Source organism: Thermobia domestica, chromosome 10 (genome assembly GCF_964235325.1).
Source record: "Thermobia domestica chromosome 10, izTheDome1.hap1.1, whole genome shotgun sequence".
NCBI lineage: Eukaryota > Metazoa > Arthropoda > Insecta > Zygentoma > Lepismatidae > Thermobia > Thermobia domestica.
This window is the reverse complement of record NC_137463.1, coordinates 33176999-33185356: the sequence shown is the minus strand read 5'-3', so window position 1 is coordinate 33185356 and position 8358 is coordinate 33176999.

Here is an 8358-nt window from a genome sequence, read left to right as displayed (position 1 = left end):
TCTCGGTGATGTGAATGTAATATCTAGGCTTAAATCTTATAAATCCAATCACCATCTTACTCTGTAATAGCACAGAACTCGTAAAAATAAGATACACATTGTTGATATATAAGAATATCCTTTTTAAATCGAATGTGGCACTGTGAAGTAAATGATATGCAGAAATAGAATTATTGAAGTTTCATTACATAAAATCATACTATAGCTAAATATAGAAGAAAGAATTAAGTGCGGGTAATGGAAAAACAAAATCTCTTGTTTTACGGATATTGGAAAGAAAGAGTAACAAACTATTATTTTTCGTTTATTTATACTGAAATCAACAGATTGTGTTCGGAACATAAAATTACTATACAGAACATATGAAAAAAAAAATCATTGTGGATAATCATACATGTGTATCTGTTTGCGCATGACACGTATAAATTGCCCAACTTGGCATATTTAAGCAGATACATGAATAATTTCAACTACACATGTTGTTTGGATTTTTGCACGAGTACCCCCGAGTCTTAATTATAATATTATAATTGATCGAAACAAGAGGACTGTGTAGTAACAGCTTTAAATACGGGATTACGATTTAAAAAGCTAAGACCACTTTTAGATTTTCCGTTTTATAGAAAGACGTTAATATATGTAACATCAATGTATGAATACTCACAAAGCCATACTCTTACACTTTAAAATACACTTATTAACAAACTACACTTATACCCGAGATGCCCTGTTATGTGGATGACGAGGGCTGTATTTACATAATTTTTTTTAAGAATGATCATTTAATTGTTCTGTTAAAATTTTTCTTACATTTGACTTGTAATGTAAATTTATATATCAGTTTATTAATACTTATTATTATGTTATTTCACATTATTTTAATACTTTCCACAGAAACAAGGCATTTTTTTCTAAGTATATACAATAGGTACAATTACTTCTATAAAAGAAAAAATATTATATCACCTTATGAGTATGTAATAACAGATGGGTAATATGGCATCGCATTATATATTCATAACTTTTTATTTCGTGGTTTCTAATTTACAAGTCAGTTACACATTATTTCTGCATATTTTATCAATGTGGTGTGTATGTAGTCTTCAGTTGACGTTTGAAAGTCATACTAAAAAAAAGAAAAAGTATTCGATTACTGTAAACACAAAACGACCCAATTTGGATAAAGTATAAATCGATAACATTTATCTTGGGTAACTATGGAATTAAGCCACGGAGAATGATGTTAACTGAAAAGAAAATCATTGTAACTTTTTTCGTTATATAGTGTATTATCAGCAAGGGACCCAGTGAAAGTCTTCTTAAGTTCCAGGGAGCTGGGGCCTCAAACGTACGTCTACTGTTAAGTGTATGAAAATTGAATTATATTTTGAATCCAAGCCCAGCATATAACTGAACAGGAGCTAGGGGAGCGCTTAAGCCGCACCGTATTCCCTATATGGTCATCAGTACAAATGTTATCGTGTTACGTAAAATTGTTTGATGATCGAAAAGTATGAAAGTGCAAATGCTACTGTAATTAGAGACTACTTTGTTTGATAAGAATAAATGTTGGCCAGCGAATAAAAAGCAAATGATTTACATGGCCGTCTTTTGGTGTATAATTGCTGGACTTGGTTCCAGTGAGGAAATAGTATTTGTTAACCTAAAGGGCAAAATCGTGAATCATTCAATCAAATATTTAAATTTTGAATCTACTGTGAGTATTCTGATATAATTGCGATGTGCTTTTGAAATATTTGACTTAGTAATAAACTTTAATAATCCTTATCAGTAGCATATTTTCAGTTAGATTAGCTACTTTAGTACAGATTGGTAAAAAAGAAAGAACTCGATCGTAATGTAACCCAAGTATTTCTTTAAAACTTAAAAGTTTGAGAGTGTATTAAAGGTATCTGGACCCGCTTCTAGAAATTAAAATGTGGAAAATTCTATTGTCACAGAATCGTAAGTAAATTTATTCTGGTTGTTAACAATATATATGCGTGACCTTTATTGTTACATTCAATCTTTAAAAAAAAGATAGTTACTGAAACCTGGTTGTGAACTATTCTTTGATATGCTATAGAGCAGATGAATCAAGTGTTAAATGTATAATAATATTTAACCATTCCACATCAGATAGTCCTAGCGTGGCTCAGTTAATATATTGTATATAGTTGTATTATATAAAAGTGTTTGTATGTGAATATAGCATCCTGTGGTAGTTATGCTATTTATTGAAGAAAAAAGCTATTAACACTTTATGCAATAAGAATGATCTTGTATGTATTCCGAAAAAAAAAAGATCTTTTGTAATAATGAACTGTTAGCCTGGTGTGAGTGGTATAAAATAATTTTTGTAATAAAATCATGTCTTAAAAATATTGAACTTCAATTCATTTGATTTTTTTTTCTCGTTTTATGAAGCCTTCATTCTCAAAATATTTTAACGCCTTGCTTCGTACCCAAAGTAAGTCTCTGCTATAGCGTATAGTGAGTGATCTTTATTATGAATCAATTTTTCGAACATTCATTTTATTTTGTGCAATGGATTTAAAGAAGTACATTTGGTTTCATTTCTGTTTTTCTTTCATTTTACGTTACAATCGAGGGTAAAAGTGTGGAGGACGCCGTCCCCCCACCTAGAAAAAAATTGTACGGCTTCCCCCCAGTTTCAAAAATACAATGGGCAAAAGTAGGCAGAGGGACGGCGTGACGTCATGCCGCCACCTATCGTCCCCCTTACCTTCGCAGACCCACTTTTACCCCTGGTTACAATGGGCTCTTGATTCACGTGTGAAACTCATCCGTGGGGACTACTGCGATAACATACTCTCACGAACTCTGCTTATATGTCATAATCATGCTTTAGCCAATGAGAGTATATGTGCAGATGAATACAAATTTTTGCGAATTAAGGATTCTGAGGTTACATTTTACGCCTCGGTTCTAGACCTGTGGGCGGGGGCTTCGTGAGAGAAGCTACAAGAGTGATGCCTCATTCTGCAAGATGGAGGAATAGCAAATAGACCTTAGTTGTGCTAGTTGCTATATTCTTCTGCTATTTTAATTTTTTTCATTTATTTTTTTTTTAAACTTTTGTGAACCTACAACAAATAAAGTATGTAGCTGTTAATAAACTTGTCAAATAAAATTAATTGAACTTTAGATGCATTGGATTCAATGATTCATTCGTTGTTTGTTATGTGCATAGTCCGCCTAATATAAGTTTCTGTATACTATGTTCTTTATAATAAAATCGAATTGCTGAAGTATATTGCTTTCAATAGAACTCATAATAGTGTAGTTTATTGCGGTTGTTTGTGGTGAGATTAGAACAAAACTTCATAGTGTTTGAATCGCATCACAATTTGCGTGGTAACAAAGTTTGTATGCATTCAGGTTGTTATTGGAGAAGCTGTCAATGCATAGGCGCAGGACGGATTCCAAGTTCGATTCCCGAGCTTGGTTATTACGTTGATATCCTTTGCCATCCGCAGTAATTATAACACATGAATAGCTTGTAGTTTAGTATGCCAACATGTAGTTCTTACATTTTAGTTCCCTTGCTTATAACGTGCTCAGGTCGCCTGATGAATCAGCAGTTTTTTATATTCTGTTACTAGAATCGATTGTAATATATTTCCTAATCTCAAGTCATATCCATAATATTTTGCACTCATAAAAACACGACTTCAGGCTTATGGTAATGAATTTGATTTTTAGGTAGCATCAAGCATGAACACATCCGAAAAAATGTTACTGATATTTCGAAGTGCTGTGTTGACTTTCAAGGATAAAGATACTTGCGAGTGTGTGAGTGGTTATATGACTCCGAAAATTATGCCCTTTAGGAGGGAGCCTTGAGGAACTTATGCCCTATTTGTGCGCTTTTCCACATTTGTTTCAGTTACAGCTAACAAGTAAACTGTATGACAGAAGGTTTCTGTGTATCAAAGGAAGGGATCAACACTGTGTTGAATCGCAACGAAACAGGCACCCCTGCTGTTGGTAGGTACTCCAATGTTGGGCATCATAAATATCGGAGGCTCGGGCATGGTGCAAAAAGTGTTTTTCTAGGTGCGACGTAAAAACTCACCGGCTTAAAGAATAATAATATGGGCAGTATAACATTTCACCGCGACGCTAAATCCCATAATTGTGCAAGATTTGCATCAGGTCGTAAAAAAAGCATAAGGCTTAATTTCATTGGCATCGTATTTCACGTATCATGAAGAAGAACACGAAGAGTCGAAAGCTGTGGGCCAGGTGGGAGTTCGTAATAACTCTAACAGCCCACTGTTACCGGTGTGACATTTCAGTACGAAACTGTGTGTGTAATTTGTTTTTCTATTGATCATTTAATATGTTAATGCGGATTGCGAAAGGAAATGAGCGAAGAGTTTCTGTTAACAATTACTAGAAGAAGAAAAATCATAAAAAGATTTTTTTTTTTCAGTTTATCGTCCCACGTTATGCCCTTTAGGTTAAAGAAGACGAATAATTGATGAAAGTGAATGACAGTGAAATTTAATTTTTGTGCTCTCTCCGGGTCCACATACAACAAAGGTACGGTACATGCGCTAGCCACTAGATTATAACGGGAAGGGCTATGTTATTGTCAAGATATAATATAAAACAAGATACAGACTCAATCCCTAAGTTTTGTCAATACCTGTCGTAAGTTCGTCTGTTCAAGATTATTTGTAAGAATAATTATTTGGACAAGAATATAATTAATTGTGTATTATTATCGTTAAGAATTATTCTGCACTTTAAACTCCTGTATATTTTATACAACGTTGAATTGTTGAACGACTTTTACATCTGCAGATAGCAGAAAGTTGTAAGAACAATTCCTTAACCTCTCATGCTCTTATTAAGGACGCGATCGATGGAACCCATCCGATCTTGGCCAAAATTGGAATAGTGATAGAACTTCATAAGCTTACTCTCACAGGAAATATTTTGGTGTACAGATTTTAGTTCCTGAGTTATTGTCCATCGAATTTGGGATTCGGCTTAGTGAAAGTTTAATGCATGTGGTATGCTACCGATGATACTAATCTGATCTTGACGATATTTGGTATGACTGTAGACCTTGTGTAGCTTAGTCATACATGAAACATTATGATATACAGAAAATTGATTCTCGAGTTATTGATCACCAAATTTAGGATTGGACTCAGTGGAATGAAGAAATTTCACTAAATCATAATCGATAAAACCCACCCCATTTTGACTAAAGTTTGTATGGTGGTAAAATTTGACAAGATTTGTACACATTTGAACATAGTATGAAGTATTATAGTGTACAGATCTTTAGTTTCCAAGTTACTTGCCATCGAAGTTTGGGTTTGTTTTAAATGAAATCGAGAAGTTTCACTGAAACGTGATTGATGGAACTCATTCGATCCTGACTAAATTTGGCATAATGATAAACTTTCATGAACTTACTACGCACATTAAATATTACAACATAGTCCGGAAGTGGGCGTGCCCCTAATTTTTGTCTTCTGACAGTTTTAGGTTTTATCCACATTTGTTTGGTAACATTGCTTGGCATTGTCTGGCAACATTGCTATCCATGTTCATTTGTTTTCTGCTTGGTAATAGTTATTTGCCGTGAAGTTGGAGTAATCAACAATGTGTGATTAAAGTCCATATAGCATTGACCTGGATGTGTACAGACATTCTACCATAACTAACACTATACTGTTGAAACTAAAGATGGGGGTGTACGCCCACTTCCGGTCCACCCTGTACATTGTGCATATCTTTGGTTCTTGAGTTATTAGCCACCAAAGTTAAGGTTTGAACTTATTTGAGTCCAAATCCCAAGTTTCATAGTCAATAATTAAAGAATCAAATTGTTATACACCACGGTATTTTAGACACATATCGAGCTTGTTAAGATCTACAATATTTCAAATTTTGGTCAAGTGGAAGCCTTTAGTTCTCGAGTTATTGGCTACCAAAATTTGAGCTTGGACGTACAAACATGATACGGGAGGTAATTTCAATGTGTATTCGTAAACAAGCTTTGCTTTTAAAAATCAATGAACGACAACCATTTTCCACTATAGGAAAATTTACTAGTTTGTAGAACAGAATTTATGACAAAACCACAACAAAACTTGTGTATAATGCAAATATTCCCTTTTATTCGTGAAGTTGTATAAAATACAACTTGCTTTCACCCCATTTCTCAGTATCAATTTTCGGACGTGGAGAGAGAAATCCATATACAGAATGTAATAATCAAAATATTGTTTTCCTTTCAGAGTGTAGAAACAACTGCTGGAAATAAGTTTGTAAATGATTGCTTCCATTGACACCTTATTAATAGCAAATTTTACCATAAATCCAACGTGTCACTGTTATGCGTTTTGTTTAAAACTTTTGTCTGATTCAAAATGGTGGATTTGAACATGGCCACCGTCAAGGCAACTCTTAACATAGACCTAATATTTATCCACCTGCTTTTTATTTAATTATTATCATTAACACAAAATTTACAAGGTAGGGTAAAGGACTAATACATATGCTGCAACAATATTTAATTTCCCTGTAACTTTTTAGCAATTGCGCGTAAATCAAAATTAACGTCACCATTGTTCTTCTGATTAAATTTGCGCCTTAAATAATGTATCACATGACCCTATTCCTATTTTAAAAACTTAACCTTAATTCAAAATGACGGATTTCAAGATGGCCGCCGTCAGGTATACCCTTACTATATGACTTCCCCCTAGTCCTAATATGTACCCATATATTTGTTATTCACCTTTTGTCGTTACAAGAGGTCTTACAGAGCTTTTACCTCCAACTGTATGAAGACTATTCTGTACTTCCATGTGATGTTCTGGTAGCTGTATCTCCTAAACGCCTGGAGCTTCGCACCTACAATTTCACTGAAATACTGACCACATTTAGTACTACTTTCTCATATGTGTCTCAGCCAGCAACTCGATTCACCCAAACGTAAGGTTTACTTGTAAGATGAATCTCTATGGTTTGGATCGTGTTTTCCAAAGAACACCATATATTTATCTTAATATTGCTGTGTATGTAATGTATTATTTCATTATATACTGTATGTTTACAGAAATAAAAAATACTGACCACGGATGAATCAGAAAATGCTTGAAAGTAGCTGAAAATCTCAAATCTAGAACAACTGCTGGAAATAAGTTAGTAAATGATTACCTTCATTGAGAGACCTTCACCAATTCTCCTCATTCCAACATTGTTTCTTTCTTTAGGAGAGAAGATCTTGCTTATCACACTGAGTATGAAGTGAAATTGAAATTGAAACATTTGAAAAAGAACACGACTGGGACTTGAACCCAGGTCCGCCGAATAGATGTTCAATGCGCTAACCATTTACCTACCGTGTCACTTCATCTTCAATCTAAACTATTAGCTAGTTAAAAGCATTGTATGTAAGACTATACTCAAAATACTGTACTAATACTCGTATAAGGAGACGTTCCTTATGAGTGTCACAATGACTTACTCGAGGTTTCCTTCTTTAACTCAAACAAGTTATATAGACCTTCGTCAATGAGGAAAATATCACGAAACGTTCTTCAAGATGAGGCTATCTCATCGTTTTTAACTGGTCCCGATTTACATTACTGCAATTCTTCCTAACCGTAACTTCTAATTTGTAAAGAAGAAAAGCCGGCAGACATCATTTTTACATTCTTTGAATTGCATCAACACGTGTAGAAATAGTGTGTGCAATGTTTATCTAACATAACTACTAGTTTATTTTCTTATCTTTGTATGAGGAATTGATGGCAAAGTGTGAAAGCAGAGAACTGCCATTTCAGTGACCCGAGTTCCAATCCCGGCGTGACATTTAGTTTTTTCTTTATTGGAAGGTATTGTTTACGTAATTGACATTATTATTATTATTATTATTATTATGCGTATAATTGTATGAATTTCGATAGCAACTGTCGCCGAATATTAGGAAGTTAATATGGGGGAACTATGAAATAAAGTAAATAGATGCGCGTAATTTTATTATAAAATTACATGGCGAACGCATTTTATCTTATCCCAAACGGTTATCGTCGAATATACACGGTTAAAGGAGCACTCTGTTGGTCAAATTAAAAGGACTCAACGATTTATCTCTCTATAAGGAGACGTTGCTTGTGTGAGTGTCACAATGACTTACTCGAGATTTCTTTCTTTAAACAAAAAAAAAAAAAAAAAACCTTATATAGACGTTTCTCAATAAGGAACATATCACGAAACGTTCTTCAAGTTAAGGCTACGTCATAGTTTTCAGCGATGGTCCCGATTTAAATTACAATTCTTTAGGTATGGGCACGAGTCGAGCTA